Source organism: Xenopus laevis, chromosome 1L, assembly GCF_017654675.1.
Source record: "Xenopus laevis strain J_2021 chromosome 1L, Xenopus_laevis_v10.1, whole genome shotgun sequence".
Lineage (NCBI taxonomy): Eukaryota > Metazoa > Chordata > Amphibia > Anura > Pipidae > Xenopus > Xenopus laevis.
The window spans coordinates 70555559-70573750 of NC_054371.1; the positions used below are offsets into that span (position 1 = coordinate 70555559).

Consider the following 18192-nt stretch of genomic DNA (forward strand, 5'->3'; position numbering starts at 1 on the left):
TATTCAATTTTGAAATCTGACATGGGGCTAGACATATTGTCAATTTCCCAGCTGCCCTAAGTCATGTGACTTGTGCTCTGATAAACTTCAGTCACTATTTACTGCTGTACTGCAAGTTAGAGTGATATCACCCCCCTCCCTTTACCCCTCAGCAGCCAAACAAAAGAACAATGGGAAGGTAACCAGATAATAGCTTCCTAACACAAGATAACAGCTGCCTGGTAGATCTAAGAACAACACTCATGTCCCACTGAGACACATTCAGTTACACTGAGAAGGAAAAACAGCAGCCTGCCAGAAAGCATTTCTCTCCTAAAGTGCAGTCACAAGTCACATGACCAGGGGCAGCTGGGAGATTGACAAAATGTCTAGCCCCATGTCAGATTTCAAAATTGAATATAAAAAAATATGTTTGCTCTTTTGAGAAATGGATTTCAGTGCAGAATTCTGCTGGAGTAGCACTATTAACTGATGCATCTTGAAAAAAACATGTTTTCCGATTGACAGGATCCCTTTAACATTTAGATATCGGTTGGCCCGATCAGATTCTCCAAGGCTTTTTATGACCACCCCTTGCCACGGCCATGTTCAGACTGAGATTCAAAATAGGCCCCAGCATGTTAAGTACCCAGAGGCCCAAAGAACAGGTTCGATAAGGGCAGTGGCCGACTGGGAGATTTGTCGCCCCCTATTATTTATTAGCGACTGCAGATGACAAGTCTCCCGAAAATGCCTCTCCACTGGAAGTTGCCTCTGGAGGAAACTTCAGGCGACTTAGCGATATGTTGGTCATGCTGCCAGCGATTTTAATTATTTCCAATGGAGAGGCATTTTCACTATATTTGTCACCCACAGTGGCAGACAAATCTCCCAGTCGCCAATGCCCTAAATAGTGACTGTTTATGGCAGCTTACAGCAGCCCCTCTGGCATTTGGTATAAATCAGCAGAATGCCATTGCAGGACTGGCCATGGCTCAAAATGGATATACAGCACTGATCTAGATGTTTATTTATTTAGCTGGTAACCTGTGTAGGAAGTTTTCACTTGTGAGCCAGACTGAATGTGATTTGAACAGTGTGATGTGAATAGTGTGATAGGAACTACTCATGTACTGTTCAAATAATGTAGCCATCCAGCAACCTGAATTTGCAATAGGCGTATGGCTATACTGCTTAGTTTTTACCTTTTCCTTCCTTTCCCTATATTGTTTATTTTTTATACTGCATACCTTTTCCTTCATTTCCTTACCTGGTTTACCTTAGAATACCACTGTCTACAACTCTACATAGTAGCAAACTGGATTTTAAAGCTGGCCATAGATGTAAAGATCTTTAAAAGATCTTTACTTTATCATGAGACCACAATTATCTCGAAACGATCGTTTAAATGTACATTAAGTGTCCATCAACCAAAAAGACCATTTTAGGAGATATTGCCAGCAAAACTGAGGGTAGCTTCCTGCTTGGCCCTGCAAACATAGATAGATTGCACTGGGACTGATAAAGATTTTTTTAACCTGGCCGATCAATTTTCCGACAGATGTCGGACGAAAAATCATAAGATGTACGATCGTTTGAATCCCACTAACTTCACGATAATTTGACAAATTTGTAGGACTTCGTTAAAATCGGTCGTTCGGCAAAGAAAAATCGAAAGGTCTATGGGGACCTTAAAGGTGGCCATACACGGGCCAATAAAAGCTGCCGACAGACCAAGTCGGCAGCTTATTGGCCCGTGCATGGGGCCCCCCGACGGGCTTCCCCGATCGAGATCTGGCCGAAAGTCGGCCAGATCTCGATCAGATGGGACTAAAAATCCCGTTGGATCGCGGCCGCATCTGTTAGTTTATGCGGTCCCTCAAGGTGGGCATATCGGAGTGAGATCCGCTCGTTTGGTGACATCGCCAAACGAGCGAATCTCTCCGTGTATGGCCACCTTTAAGACAGTTTGCAGGTGAATTCTTTCAGTTTTTGTTTACTGTCCAGCTTTGTTTTTGATAGAACTTAATTACCCTAGCACCTCTGAATAAACAAACAAGCAAATGGGAAGAAACTGATTTCATGCTGTGACATAACAGACCAAATACTTCATCAGGTAGAGATCTTGGAAGCTCTTCATGTGCATTTATGCGTCAGGAAATTGCAACACAATGTAATAGTATATTATTTACTCCACCCGCTTTAGCCTTAAGGTGGCCATACACAGGAAGATTTAATCTGCCCATTTGGGCCCTTTAGATTTCTGTAAAAGAGCCGCTTTGCTGACTTCTCCAAACGAGCAGATCTTATAGTGTGTGACCACCTTTAAGCACCAAAAACACACAAATTATAGCCTATGTCAGACAAACGATCGTCTATGACAGTCTTCTGACCTGCAACTAACCATTCAGATTAATATGAATTAGTAAATAGAACAAATCACATGATGCTCAGACCATTAATTGATGAACAGCAATTGTACGTAAGTTATGTCTGACACATAGTAGTGGCAATCTCCCGTTGATATCGTCATATAGGCAATACATGCAGAGATCTTATCAGTAGCTGAAATAAATCTTTTTACCTGTCCGAGAGTTAAGAGGATATGGCAGAAGCAATTCTGTTTCTAGGAACAATGCTTTAGTTCATTTTAGATTGTATCACCAGCTTTTCTACAGCTATATTCCAGGTTCAATTAGTATATACTGTAAGTTGTTTTAGGTTTTCCAATTGTTTTTGGTTTATGTAGTTTAACTTTGATTTTGGTTTAGAATTACCAAATCATGTAGTTTATATTTTGGTAAAGTTGTTTCAGATTTTTATATATGATAATGCTATTACAGGTATGGGATCAGTTATACGCAAACCTGTTATTTAGAAAGCTCTGAATTACAGGGAGGTCATCTCCATTGACTCCATTATAATCCAATAATGCATATTTTAAAACATACTTCCCTTTTCTGTAATAATTAAACAGTACATTGTACTTTATTACAACTAATATATAATTAACCCCTATTGGAGGCAAAACAATCCTATTGAGTTTATTTAATGTTTAAATCATTTTTCAGCAGACTTAAAGTATAGAGATCCAAATTACGGAAAGACCCCTTAAAAACCCTGTGTCCCGAGCATTCTGGATAATAGGTCCCATACCTGTACTTTATGGCCTCTGGATAAAAATATAAACTTATTGTTTTCATCTTAGTTTTATGTTTAGGTTTAAGGAATGTTTAAAGTTTCTGTAAAAAATAGAAGAAAAAGCCACAATAAAGTAGGCTTAGTTGTAGATTCAGACCCAAACTTGAACAGTATTCTCATTGATATTGGCAGGGACAGGCTTAGATGGCCATTAGTTCTTTAATTTGTTCCCAAAAGCAGGCCCCATCTTCATAAAGCTTTAAAATTACTTTGGCAGTGATAAAATGCCTTGCATGTTGTGTACTTAACGTATTTCAATCAACATGGAAAATACATAAGTTTATGAAAAACAGAGGATTTGGAGTCTGAGGTACCATAATGAAATGCCAAGCTGGAGAGTTTCTGAATACAAAGCTAAATAATAATAAAAAAACAGTTGCAAATAGTCCTAGAATTTGAATATCAATATCGTGCTAAAAGTTGTTTTTAAAGGTGAACTACCCCTTTAATTGTTGGGGGACCATGTGATTTCTGTCGGAGGCCCTGGCCATTTTATTAACCTGAGTATCTAATGTCATAGGATCCAATCTAACATATTATAGGCGTTATGTTTGAGTTGTGTTGTTTCAAAAAATTCTAGTTTTTTTAGTGTAGTTTCTCTCTCTGAAAAGGGCCCAGAAGCTGCTTAAAGGAGAAGGAAAGGCATCTTGCACTTGGTTGTGCCAAATGTTAGGCACCCCCCAAATGATTCTATTGACTTACCTGAAACCCCGGGCCGGTGCTCCTATCAGCAGAAAACTGTACTGGTCCGGGGTTATACCAGTGAGCACCACAGAGCGATCCTCTTCCAGTTTCTTCTTGCTTCGAATTTCCCAGGGCAAATGCAAGTGCAGTTGAACGAAATAGCTGACTTTTTAGTTAAAGTTCAGATTTACGTTCTATTGCGCATGTGCAGCCACGCAAAGAAATCGGAAGACACTCCGTGGTGCTCACTGGTTTAACCCCAGGCCGGTGCAATGATAGGAGCACCTGCCTGCAGTCAATATAATCACTTAGGGGCAGGGCCGCCATAAGGGGGGGACAGGAGGGAGAGTTGTAGGGGGCCCGAGGGTAAGGGGGGCCCAGCCATGCCACACTTACTCGGAGCCAGGCCCCACATCGTTTAAGGGGCCCTAGCCACCAATTTTCTTATAATGTGGGGGGGGGGGCTGGCCACCAAATTTATTTTCTCATGTGGGGTCCTAGCCACCAATATTTTTTAATGGGGGGGGTCCTGGCCACAAATGTTTTTTTATGGGGGGCCCTGACCACCAATATTTTTTTATTAACATGTGGGAACCCTAGCCACCAATATTTTTTTTGTTTTTTTACTGTGTGGTGGGGGGCGGACCTGTGGGGTGGGGAGGGCGGACCTGTGGCGGACCTGTAGGTGGGGCTTGCGGTGGGCGTAGCCCAGGGGGCCCAGGAAATTTTGTCGTATGGGGCCCTGCGATTTCTGATGGCAGTCCTGCTTAGGGGTTCCTAACATTTGGCACCCCCAAGTGCAGGATGCCTTTCTTTTTCCTTTAAAGCCCAAATCTGAAAATACTCCAGCTAAAACCTGTCGAGGTCCCTTTAACCGTTTGAAAATGTTTTTTACCTTCATGATTTTCGGGTGTTTTACAGTGATTTGCCCTGGAAAACTTAATAAATTTGAGGTATTTGAGTAGAAAAAAACCTGATAAAGTTGACCTTTGATAACCCCCTAAATATTTAGGGATAGGTATGCTGCTCAGACAGGCAGTGCCTAAATGTTCATTTATTTAGATGACTACAATATACATTTCTGTTTGGTGTTTGGTTATTCACCATCACATAATAATATAACATTCTCTGACACAAAACCTTAAAACATAGAGGTTAAACGCTGGCGTCTTTACCTTTTTTCTGGGTGATAGGCTGCAAAAGATCGTACAAATTTTTTGAGGTAACCGGCTTCCCCCCTACATTTCCTAACATATGGCACCTAAACTATACACTGGGCTCATGTGTAGGGCATTATAACAACTCTATTTTATTTTATTAAGCTTCCAGGGCTGGTGTAGTGTAAGTGTAGTGTAAGTGTAACAACTTCACTCTGCTTGCCAAATTAACGCTAGCACAATTTCGTCAGCTTTCAGCACCCTGGACACAACTTTGCATGGTAGCGAATTAGCATCGTCTGAGCGAATTTTCGCCTGGCAAAGTGTTGTGCTGCCTGCGAAGCCGTCGGTGGCGAATTTTCCTCGCTTAGTAAATTTGCCCCATTGTGTCTTTTACAAACCACTTAAATATTTTCAGAGTCAAATTTTGGCCTATTTTCATGAAATGAAAAATATTGAAAGTATTATTAGACAAAGCAAAACTATGGAATATTGTCAATTTTCTACCCAGTGTGCCTGTATACTCCTCAGGACCAGATAGGGTTGCCACAGCAGCAATCTGCATGTAAATGTATTGCTAGTTACTTGTGCAGGATGTGGATTTTTGTAATCGCATTTGAAAGCAGTACTTGTTTATTCCTTTCTACTTGCTGATTTGAAAGAATGCAGTTTAAGTTAAAAAATGGAGTAAAAATACTTGTCAGGGTGGAGTGCCCTTTTAAGGTGAGTGTTAAGGTGAAACACCCCTTTAATCCACCCGTGAATATTCAATGGTCCAGCTTTGTGCAGATCTTTGTTTTGTATGCAAGTTTGGTCTTGTTTGAACTAAAAAAAAAAAAAAAACCCAGACAAATCCTATCGGAAGCTAAAAATAGATTGCATTGTTTTGTATAGTGACAGGTGGCCCATTTAAGTCTAGCTCGTGAGTAACGTGCTTATGCGAGAAAATCGCTAATGCTGAGCAGCAGAACCATGACCCTACACCTGCTCCCAACTACAAATGCCAGCATTGCCCAGCTGTTAAAATACCCTGTGGAATGCTGGTAGAAAATATAATTTAGTACTAATCCATTGCTACAGATTCCACAGTAAAAAGCATGACAGTGTACTACTGGAAATGTGTATAAAGCTCATTGTATCTATGTACAGTGCATTGCCAGAGTATACTTACCTGGGACTGCCCGGGAAGGGCTGCTGGCTATTAAAAGCAAGTCGGCCACATGTCACTCCATACACCCTAAGTTTAACACAGACATTAGTTGCCCTTTGATGCTCAGTGCAGGGTTTCTTTAAACTTTTAGCCCTTGTTTTACAAAAGTATACAGTAAGTAACCCTTACACCAGTACTTAGGGGCTTAAGTGATTGGGGGTTCTAAGATTTATCTGATAAGTAATTTGTGGCTGCTTTTGGGTAGGATCTATGGGCATTTATTCACTACTGGAATGAAGTTGTAACAGAGAATAAAATAGTTTCATTGCCATGCATACCAGTGCTCGCCAAACTGTTATTAGCAAACTATTAGGGCCCTAAGAGCAAGGGCACAAGGAGTGCTCGTTCTGCTGCTCTCATCCTGCTTTTATTCTGCAGCTGTTTATCTGCAATGAAAAAGTACAGCCTCTCGAGTGCATGGAGCAGAATGGAGATTGGCCTGACAATGACACTCCGCAAAACTGCAGTGGATCCGATTCTCTCCGCTTGCAGAAAATGGAGGCTGATAGCAGCAGAGCCAACGATTTGCGTGCCCTTGCCCTAAAGCAAAGACATCAACCACCCCAATGTCATGAGGGTTATAATGATCAACTCTGGGCCTTTTTGATACTATTTGTGTGAAGAGGAATTTAGGGCTAAAAAATCCAGGACTGGATGACATGGGGTTGGTTAATGTCTCTGCTCAAGTTATATCCTTTTGATCTCCCCTACTTACATACGGGGGGTCATTTATCAACACTGGGCAAATTTGCCCATGGGCAGTAACCCATGGCAACTAATCAAATTGCTGCATTCATTGTTCTACTTGCAGCTGGCTTCAAAAAGCTAATCACTGATTGGTTGCTATAGGTAACTGCCGATGTGCAAATTTGCCCAGTATTGATAAATGAGCCCCACTGTGTTCTATTCTGGACTGCCTTCTTTCTTCCTCCCTATAGTCCAAATTGTATGCATTGCGTCTCAAAACAGTGTAGGTGTTGGGCATAACATCACAGCAGGGAAGCGGATGAAACAGACTAGAGAATAAGGTGGAGCTGTGTATGTGGTACAACAACCCCTATGCACTGATACATATTAACATAGCCTGATCAGATAACTCTTTTATGACAAATATGTCCTGCTTGGGTAATTGCAAATGCCATTTTCTTAGTTTAGGGGTTGATCCAGTAACCCAACATACTGTATAGGAACATACCATTGAGAATTTATGTATCATATGTTTGCCATGCACCACATCTTTATATCTCCACTGTGCATATACTACTTGATTTCATTCTGCATTCTGCTGTGGTCTATGTCCTTATTCCTTTATTAGTAAACCCAGTGCAAATCACAAATTCCTTCAGTCTGTAACAAGGAAACTCTGTACTTAACACCTGCAGCAGGTTCTTGCTATAGATTGCCTTGCAACCACATAATGATTGCCCAGTTCTAAGGGCTCTTACTCACTGGCGTTTTGACCTGCGCTCCCCTGCGTTCCGTTTTTTGGCGTTCAGCCTCAGGGGAGCGCAGGAATAGACGCAAGTCATTATTTCAAATGGGGCTGTACTCACTCAGGCGCGTGTAGGCGCCGAACGCAGGTTCAGACGCAACATGCTGCATTTTTCCTGCGTTCGGCGCCTACACGCGCCTGAGTGAGTACAGCCCCATTTGAAATAATGACTTGCATCTATTCCTGCGCTCCCCTGCGGCTGAACGCCAAAAAACGGAACGCAGGGGAGCGCAGGTCAAAACGCTCATGTGTAAGAGCCCTTACTCTAACATAGCAGATGTTTTTTTTTTTTTTTGCATTTTTCCCTCCCCCTAGTAAATGTGCCCATAAATCATTAAAAAACAATACAGTTCTCAAGCTTTGTTTAATAAAAATAAAAAAGTAAACTGAAGGAATTGATGGGAGTTAATTCTACAACATTTGGAACAGTGAAAGTGGCCTGTCTTGTTGAATTAGCTAAACCCAATTCCAGCTATACAATGTTATATAAACTGCTGTGCATCCATCTGGGAGGGTGCATGTAAATGTTTTACCTGTGTTCATTAACGTTCCGTATACGAGGTGTGAATGTTTTCCTGCCCCTTCATTGCTCCTAGTAACAAAGCCCGTTAGCTTCAGTTATTTTTAGCAATTGGCTTTACTTTGCTAATAACAAGGGATTATTAACCAGCCCTGTAGTGAACAGAAATGGTAGAACAAAACGCTGATCTCTGGTTACCCTCCCCCCACTCATTTCCTTACATTCTGGGAAGAAGCCACTATTAATGAGTAGAGTCTCTTTCTGTTATTTCAGCCATAGAAACGGCGTTACACAGTCCCCGATGGTAGGCGCCCTAATGCTCAAGGGTTTTCTGTTTCTACAACAAATACCTTGGTGCAGCTGGTCTCTCATTAAACATTAATTCCTTAATCCTCAATTAATACTACTTGCAAAATAATTCTGTTTGGAGGTTGGCTAAACAACTGCATGTGATATTCATTGGTTCATTGATCCCTTGTAACTATAAACTATCTCTCTGTTCAAATACCATGCACCCTGAATATATTGGGGGTTAGAGAGGACATTTGCCCTAAGCTCCCAATCTGGACTCCCGCAGGGCTGTGGTAGGATTTTCGCATGGATGTCAGGTTGTTGGTCTATATATTTTTATATTATATTGTCTATATTTTACTCCTTTCTGCCCTGTCCACTTGATGATGTCACTTCTGGTTTGCAGCAACAGTACTTCCAGTTTAATGGTGGTCACCAGGTTGCACGTTGGGTAATGGTAAAAATGTGGTTTGTGGGTCTGGGTCAGGTTTGAGGTTTCAAAAACTGTTTCTGCCCAGGACTGTACTGAGACGACTGAGAGGGTCGACTGCTCGAAAAATGCAGTCCCCAAAAATTTGCTCCCCTATGGCTGGGCATTTGTATCATGCCCACAAATCTGGCATAGACATAATCACACCATGGATACTGGCAATCAAACAGGTTTAAAAAGTACTTGTGGTGGTATCCTTTCATTGGAATGACAACATATTTATAAATGAATGACCTAAAGATATCAATAGTAGGATCTTAACAGATGATGACAATTGTACAGTGCTGCATATCCTTGCAGTGCTTCATAAATAAAGTTATACATACATTCATACAAAATGTACCGTGGACCTTATGAACTTTGTCTAATATAGGACTATATCTGAGTGTATGGCCCGCTTAAGTCTATTATCCTTAAGTACCTAATGCCATCAAGGATTTACCTATAAGTACCCTACAGATTTTTTACTGACCAACTCACATAAAAAAACAAGGAACAGTTCAGTGTGAAAATAAAAACTGGGTAAATAGGCTGTGCAAAATAAAAAATGTTTCTAATATAGTTAGTTAGGCAAAAATGTAATGTATAAAGGCTGGAGTGACAGGATGTCTAATAAAACAGCCAGAATCCAACTTCCTGCGTTTCAGCTCTATAACTCTGAGTTAGTCAGTGACTTGAAGGGGGGCCACATGGTACATTTCTGTTCAGTGAGTTTGCAATTGATCCTCAGCATTCAGCTCAGATTCAAAAGCAACAGATATGACCCATGTGCCCCTCCCCTCAAGTCTCTGATTGGTTATTGCCTGGTAGCCAGGGTAACCAGTCAGTGTAAACCAAGAGAGCTGAAAAGCAGGAAGTAGTGTTCTGACTGATATGTGAGACATCCAGTCACTCCAGCCTTTATACATTACATTTTGCCTAACTAACTAAATTAGAAACATTTTATATTTTGCACAGCCTATATATTTACCCAGTTTTTATTTTTACACTGAACAATTCCTTTAATCTCTAACAACATACCTGCCGCTAAATGTAAAAAATTTACAGAGCTGACACTCGGGGATCCATTCTATAGGAACTGTGATTTGCTCGGCAATATGCATCTGCTTCCCTGCAGAAGTAGAAGGGTTAATGGTATGATCATTACAGAGTGGACACAATACTGTAGGAGGAATAGGCCTCACAGACAAAATATCTTTATTTAGTGTAACATGTTTGTTTACACCATGAAATCAATCACAAATATCTAAATAAAAAATTCTGCACCACCCTACTGCAAAATGTTTTTTTGATTTTATGAAAAAGGTATAGTAAAGCAATTTTGCCAGTTTAATGCCATCTTTTTGAATGCAACGTTATTAACTGCAGCAAAATGGCATTGATACCTCCAAAAAAACTTACACCAATTTTGTCTGTTGATTTTCAGTACTTTTTTACGATTGCTATCAGGGGCAGAACATCAGCTGATCTGTTCTTTTACTACTTTATTTGATCTGAATGGTTAGTGGCAGGTCGGGAGATGGGGAAGTCCGATAGTTCGAAGATTCGAACGATCGGATCTTTGCGTCTATGGACAGCTTTAGTCTTTTAACTCAATTTGAGCCCAATACAATTTCTTAGTCCAAGTTATGTGCTCTTTTTTTGTGATTTCCCTTCAAAAGGTTAGTGTAAGTCAGCTTTACCAATTCATCTCAATCTTTATGAATATGACATTGTTAACAAGTGTTAATGACACACACCAAAAAAACTGTAATTCCTTAAATTCATAAAAATGAATTCTTGAAACTGGAGTAAGATTTTTTTGGTGTTCACTTTCTTTTTGTAAACTCATAGGGCCCTCATACAAAGGTGGTTATTATTGTATTAATTTTTACACTCACAGGAACCCACGTGCATTTTCAGAGCCCATTCTTCTCTATATTGCCTGTACTCACAACACTGTGCTCTTCCTCTGACTGCAGACTTCATTTTGCATCACACCTGGATTTGCTGGTTCAGCACAGTGCTGTGAGTACAGGGGCAAGCATAAATGTCTGTGTGTATGGCTCCTAACATCATAGACTCCTCTTACTCCAGTTTTAGTTTCCTACACTTTTGTGAATACTATGTTCAGGCTTTATTCTATTTGGAAGTGTGTACATTGTTTACCCTCACTGGCATCATCTCAAATGAAAAACAAAGGAGACATCTGTTCTACACACTCAACGTAAATTCTTTCCCGGAGCATACGTGGGGCAAAGTACAGCACATTAGCATGTCAATGAAAAGGGATCTAACTGAATCTCCCACTACCAATTTGCATGTGCAAACTGGTAAATGCCTTTCTGGCTAGTTGCAACTACATAGTGTGGTGGGCAATTAGTTAATACCATTGTCTGGCAAACCTTCCTTTCTTTTTTCAATAAATGATGCAATCCAAATGAGTTGTTAGTGTGCTGTAAAATGCTTCGCTCTCAACAGTTCAATTATACTATTACACGAATTACTGTAGTTAGAGCTGATGTCTAAAGACTTAGGACTCTTACAGACACGAATGTGGATATGCATGCATGAACATATCAAAATACATATACAGCATTGCATTTAGGAGTTTTTTAATGCATGTACAAGTACAATTTTGTGATTTCCCCCTGTTTAAGGGCTCATACAGATGGGTGTTTTCACCCTGTGCATCCTGATGCGTTTCACCTTCGTTCAACGCCTGTGTCAGTATGGGTAAGGAACAGTCAGCTGTGTTTCGTTCTGCTCTCCCTGCGGTGGAACACAGGAAAAAAAGTTATAATTTGAGGTATTGTGGCATTAAGGAAGAACACATCAAAAGAGTAAATTGAAGGTGTATTATAAGACCAATATATTCAAAAAGAGTAAAATTTATTTATCAAACAAAATTCTTAAAAACTGTCCGGCCAGGAAACACAATAAATAGATAATCAATAAAAGTACATAAAAACAATTGTCAAGTTATTCCAGGTGGGTAATCACTTGTTTAAATTTAAATAATACAATATATGCTCCTTAGTTGTGATAGGTGCTTGCCCCAATTATGATATAGCAAGGAAGACTGTGGGGCGAAAATTCCCCAGTGTGACGTCATTTCGTTACTTCGCCGATTTACTAACAGATGGCGTAAATTCGCTAGCGAAGTGGACCTACTCTAGAGCTACTTCGCACCCTTACGCCATGCGAAGTTGCGATATGGCGAAGGGACGTAACTACGCTAATTCACTAACTTGTGGATTTTACTGAACGTTACCTCTAACGCCAGACTTGCCTTCGCCGCCTCAGACCAGGCGAAGTGCAATAGAGTAGATAGAGCTTGCTTCAAAAAAATTTGAAATTTTTTCTAAGTCCCAAAAAACGCTGGTGTCTTTTACTTTTTTAAGGGTGATAGGCTGAAAAAAATTGTAAGTTTTTTTGGGGGTACCTCCCTTCCCCCCTACATTTCCTAACATATGGCACCTAGTCTATATAGTGGGCACATGTATAGGGCAAAATAACAACTCTATTTTATGTTATGAAGCTTTCCCAGGCTTGTGTAGTGTAATGTATTTGCTGCTACATATACGTCCATTGTACTTTAACTTGAAGCCGTATGCAAATTAGGCATCGCTAGCGTAACTTCGATTTGCTTGACGAATTAACGGTATCGCAACTTTGCTACCTTTCGCCTCCTGAGCGCAACTTTGGATTTTAGTGAATTAGCTGCGCCCTGGCGAAGTGTGGTGCTTAGTGAATTTGCCCCTGTGAGTTAAAGTTCAACTTGGAAAAGTTATTTTGTGTTTAGAGTGTGAGTTATAGTTCTCCAATACGGTAAATCTGTATAGGGTACAAGGTACTTCTCTCAGTGGATTATCAAGCTAATTTGTATAAGGCTGTAGATGAAAAACAGGTTTCCAAAGGGATTTGTTGGGCGTCCCCCACTACCTCTTTTTTTTGAGCTGTAAATGCCCCCCAAAATAATTGGATTGATCTCACCCGATCCTGCTTTCCGGTTTTTCCTTGAAGACAGGAAAAAAAGATCACAGGGAGCACAGGGTAAAAACGCCTGCCCATATGAGCCCTTAATACACTATCCACACTCATTAAAATGCATAGTTTAATAAATGTGTACAAAAAGGCACTATAAACTGGAATCAATAAGCATGTTTTTGGGTGTGCTCAAACTTGCTTCCCAAATATGAGTTTACAAAAAGTTTTAAGTTGACTATACACAGGCTAACACTTTGGGGTATCCAACCAATTGGCCTGCAGGCTAGACAGATGACATGCCATGCACAGGATTGGCCAAAATGATACTGTCAAAGGGGTAGTGAAACTTTAAAAAATAACTTTTAGTATGATGTACATTGATTGAAATAATTAGCAATCTGTCAATGTGTATATTTTTTTTTTATAGCTATTTAGCTCTGGCTTTTTGGAATTTCTGCAGCTGGTTGTTAGGGTCCCATTTATCCTAGCAACCAGGCAGTATTATTATTAACATGTATTTATATAGCGCCAACATATTGCGTAGCACTGTAAAGTAAATGTGATTATACAACTAAATCACATGAATTATATACATAGAACATATGTAATTACATACAATCACAATCAATACTGGTACAAAAGGTGAGGACGGCCCTATGCAGAAACAGCTTACACTCTAAAGGGAAGGGCGTAATACACAAGGTGTGGGAGTGGGCAAGATCAAATTAAGTGGGTGAGAAATGTGGTATTGTATGTGGTGTTGCGTTTGGTAGTTAAGCAGAGTGAGGGTAGGCTTCTCGAAAGAAGTGCGTTTTAAGAGATTCGGACAGACCGTGGGAGAGAGTTCCAGAGGAGGGGTGCAGCCCTTGCAAAGTCTTGAATGCGAGCATGTGAGGAGGTAATGAGAGAAGAGTTGAGTAGTAGGTCAGTAGAGGAGCGTAGTAAGCATTTGGGCGAGTATATAGAGATGAGTTCAGAGATGTAGGGTGGGACAGGGTTATGAAGTGCTTTGAATGTCAGGGTCATTAATTTAAATTTGATTCTGAAAGGTAACGGAAGCCAGTGCAGGGATTGACAGAATGGCGAGGCAGAGGAGGAGCGGTTGCTGAGGTGTAGGAGCCTCGCAGCAGTGTTCATTATGGACTGGAGAGGTGACAGTCTCTGGAGGGGAAGGCCAAATAAAACAGAGTTACAGCAGTCTAGACGTGATATAACGAGAGAGTGAATAAGAATTTTGCCAGCATCTTGGGTGATAAATGATCGTATTTTGTTCCTTAGGTGGAAATTACATGATTTAATAAGTGACTGGATATGAGGAGTGAATGACAGGGCAGAATCTAGGATAACCCCAAGGCACCGAGCCTGGGGAGAGGGGGTGATAGTGGAATTGTTAGCTATGATGGATACTTCCGGATGTTACTGGTGTTAGTTGGAGAAAAGAGAACCATTTCAGTTTTAGAGAGGTTTAATTTAAGGTAGCGTTCTGACATCCAGGTAGAGATAGTGGACAGGCAGGATGAGACACGAGTTAGGAGTTCTGGGTTGAGATCAGGAGATGAGAGATAGATCTGAGTATCGTCAGCATAGAGGTGGTAGTGGAAACCATACGAGTTGATTAATTTGCCAAGGGAGGAAGTATAGAGGGAGAATAGTTAGGGGCCCAGGACAGAGCCTTGAGGAACCCCAACAGAAAGAGGTAGGGGAGAAGATGCTACTCCGTTGTAGGAGACACTGAAGGAACAATTGGTGATGTAAGAAGAGAACCAGGACAGGGCTGTGTCACGAAGGCCAAGCGAATGGAGGGACTGGAGGAGGAGAGGGTGATCTACAGTGTCAAATGCAGCTGAGAGATCAAGCAGTATTAGTAGTGAGAAATGATTATTGGCTTTAGCGGTTAAAAGGTCATTAGTTAGTTGGGTCAGGGCAGTTTCAGTGGAGTGTTGTGGCTTATAACCAGATTGTAGGGGGTCCAGCAGGTTATTGTCAGAGAGGAAGAAGGTTAGTCTGTTGTAGACTAGGCACTCAAGTAGTTTAGTGATGAAAGGTAGCAAAGAGATCAGAGGTTGTCTAGATTGGAGGGATCAAGAGAGGGTTTTTCAGAGGGGGTGACAAGAGTGACATTTTAGTTGAGAAGGAAACAGTCCAGTTGAGAGCGAGAGATTAAATAGGTGAGTTAAGGCTTTGATTAGACAAGGATTGGTATGGCGGAGAAGTTTTGAGGGAATTGGATCAAGCGGGCAGGTGGTAAGGTGAGAAGAGGCCAGAAGCTTTGAGGCTTCCTCATCAGTGACAGGGGTGAAGGAGCACAGGAGAGACTGGGGAGTGTGGAGGGAGGGTGGTGGAAGTCTAGGGGGGTTGAGTAGTATAATGTCCCTTCTGATAGTGTCAATTTTGTTTTTGAAGTGCTCAGCAATATCTTGAGCAGAGACAGATGTGCATGGAAGGGGTGGAGAAGGGGAAAGGAGAGTGTTAAAGGAGAAGAAATGTGCTATTTTTTTAGAAAGGGAGTGAAGTAAAGTATGTTTGTTTGGCTTGGAAGAGGTTGGTGTTATAGGAGCGCAGGGCAGATTTGTGATTCTGAGCGGGATTTGCACCAGCGACGCTCAAGTGCACGTGAGTGTCTTTGGAGCGCTTTTGTATGAGCAGTATGCCAAGGTTGAAGTGGTTTGGGTCTAGAATATTTAGTTTTTATAGGAGCAAGCTCATTGAGGGCAGTGGTGAGAGTACTATAGTAGACAGAGGTAGCCACATTAGGACATTGAGATGGCTGAGATATTAGAGTGAAGAAAGTCAAAGGAAGAAGAGAGATGTGACACGTCTACAGCCTGCAAGTGACGGTAAGTACGTGTTTGGGGAATAGCAGGGGGTGAGGAGGGAGTTAGTGAGAGTTGAAATGTGAGCATATTGTGATCAGAGAGGGGAAATGGTGAGTTAGTAAAATTGGTGGTTGAACAGAGTCTGGTAAATATGAGATCCAGAGCATTACCATTGAGAACCTGAAAGATAGATTGGAGAGGGCAAGAAAGATAAGTAATAAAAAGTAACAAAATTAGGGATGCACCAAATCCAGAATCTGGCTGAACTGAATCCGGACCCTAAATATCACATGGCTTTTATGAAAGATAATCACACATTTAAGAAAACATTTTTTACAACATCTGTTTTGCCATTCTGAGCACTAATTTGCTTATGCTTATTAGAGTTACAAATTGTATGTGAAAGATTCGAGATTCGGCCAAATCCCAAAATTAAGTACATCCCAAACAAAACTATAACTTTAAAGAGCAATATTTTTTTTGGCTGCTGTGCACACTGATCCCCCTCATTGCAAAGCTGGAAAGAAATACAAGAGACAAATAATTCAAAACTATAAAAATATAAAATGGAGGCCAACTGATGAATATATCTGTGGAGTTCTACTATGGCAAACTGTCCACAGTTAAAGGGAAAAATAACTTTTAAATTAACTTTTAGTATGCTAGAGAGGGTCCTATTCTAGCAACTTTTTAGTTGGTCTTCATTATTTTTTGTTATATTATGTTTTACTGTTAGCAGTTCTTTTTTGCCTAGTTTTATTCTGCAACTGAAAATACTATATAGTTGTCAGTTTCAGCAACCAAAATAAACTAACTGTGATTTCCTCCCATATTCATATTAGTAAGTCCTAAGAGCTAACCCAAAAAAAGCTAATTAAAAAAAATAAAATAAGTGTATTGAAGACTAAATGCAAATCCCCATCAACATCATACTATAAGTTCAGACAGAATGGCATCCAGTATTACTAAGGTATGCTTTTCACAAGGTGATATTATGAATCTCTGGTTTGGAGGCAGGTCAGCGATGTAATGAGTAGAGATTACAAATTTACTGGCACGTAATATTGACCTTGGCTGATATTTTAATGGCTAGACCAGTAAAATGCTGGCTAAGATGTGGCAAGTGTTTACATAGTAGCAAACTAGTTCCAGATTTTCCTCACCCAAGAGGAACCTTACTTTTTGTTGCTCACTCAAATTGTACAGTGATTCTCATTACTGGGAGCTCCTTACACTTGTGTGTCTGACCTTCTGCTTCGGCCTTGTCAAATTGCTGTCACAATCATGGACAGATTAACTTCCAATAAGTCGAATCAATGGATCAATGTAACTCTGGCCCTGTGAGGAGGCATTTTAAAGTAATTAGCCAGTAAAGCAAACTTTTAGAAAATTTGGTGGAGCATACTAATGGGAGGCACATAAAGAATGGGAAGTAATAGCAAATATATTACAAAATGATTGGCCCACTTATAAGAACAATCCTGGTACTGCCCCCTCTAAAGGAATTCTGTCATGACATTTTATAATATTGGTGTGTAGGCAGCCATCTCGGGACATTGTGGCTGGCCATGTGCTTTCAGAAAGAACCAGCATTTCCCAATGGAACTGCTTTCAGCCAGGCTATTGTTTCTCCTACTCAATGTAACTAGGATTGCTACCTTTTCCAGAAAAAAAATACCGGCCTTCCTATATATTTATCATTTTTCCTTATTAATAACATTGGGATCAATCATCATTTTTACCGGCCAGGCCAGTAAAATACCAGCCAGGTGGCAAGCCTAAATGTAACTAAAGCAGTCTGCCTTGGGTTAGCAAGACTTGGATTTTTACTATTGAATGCTGTTCTCATACCACTAGGGTGGGAGTATTTATAGTGATGTAGGTGTCAGGGAGCTGTTATCTGGTTACTTTCCCATTGTTCTACCGAAGGACTGCAGGGGGAGGGGGTAGGGAGGGGGTGATATCATCCCAACTTGCAGTGCAGAAGTAAAGAGTGACTGGAAGTTTATCAGAACACAAGTCACATGACTGGGGACACCTGAGAAGCTGCCAATATGCCTGGTTTCATGTCAGATTTCAAAATTAAATATAAAAACATGCTTTCCCATGACAGAATCCCTTTAACCTCAGGGTTGCCAACTGGCCTGTATTTTACCTGCCTGGCTGGTAAAAATGATGTTTGATTTCAATGTTATTAATAGGGAAAAAAGATAACTATATATAAAGGTCGTTATTATTTTTCCAGAAAAGGTGGCAACCCTACTTGCATTGGTGCAAGCTTAAGGAAACAAATGCACTCTCTGTGTTAAAGAAGACACATTTTTGGTTAAAAAATCAATAAATGTGTCTCTTAAAGTTTCCAGGAGCAGCTATTAGCAGCCAT

At 40.6% G+C, this 18192-nt stretch overlaps 1 long non-coding RNA gene across 1 annotated transcript; it reads right to left on the reverse strand.

Moving 5' to 3' along the window:
• Positions 1-10203: 10203 nt before the first annotated feature.
• Positions 10204-17420, reverse strand: LOC108710145. The gene is made up of 2 exons (XR_001934739.2): positions 16989-17420; positions 10204-11775 (listed from the first exon to the last, which is right to left on the reverse strand). It is a non-coding gene; the product is annotated as an uncharacterized LOC108710145 (long non-coding RNA).
• Between the last annotated feature and the right edge of the window lie 772 nt (positions 17421-18192).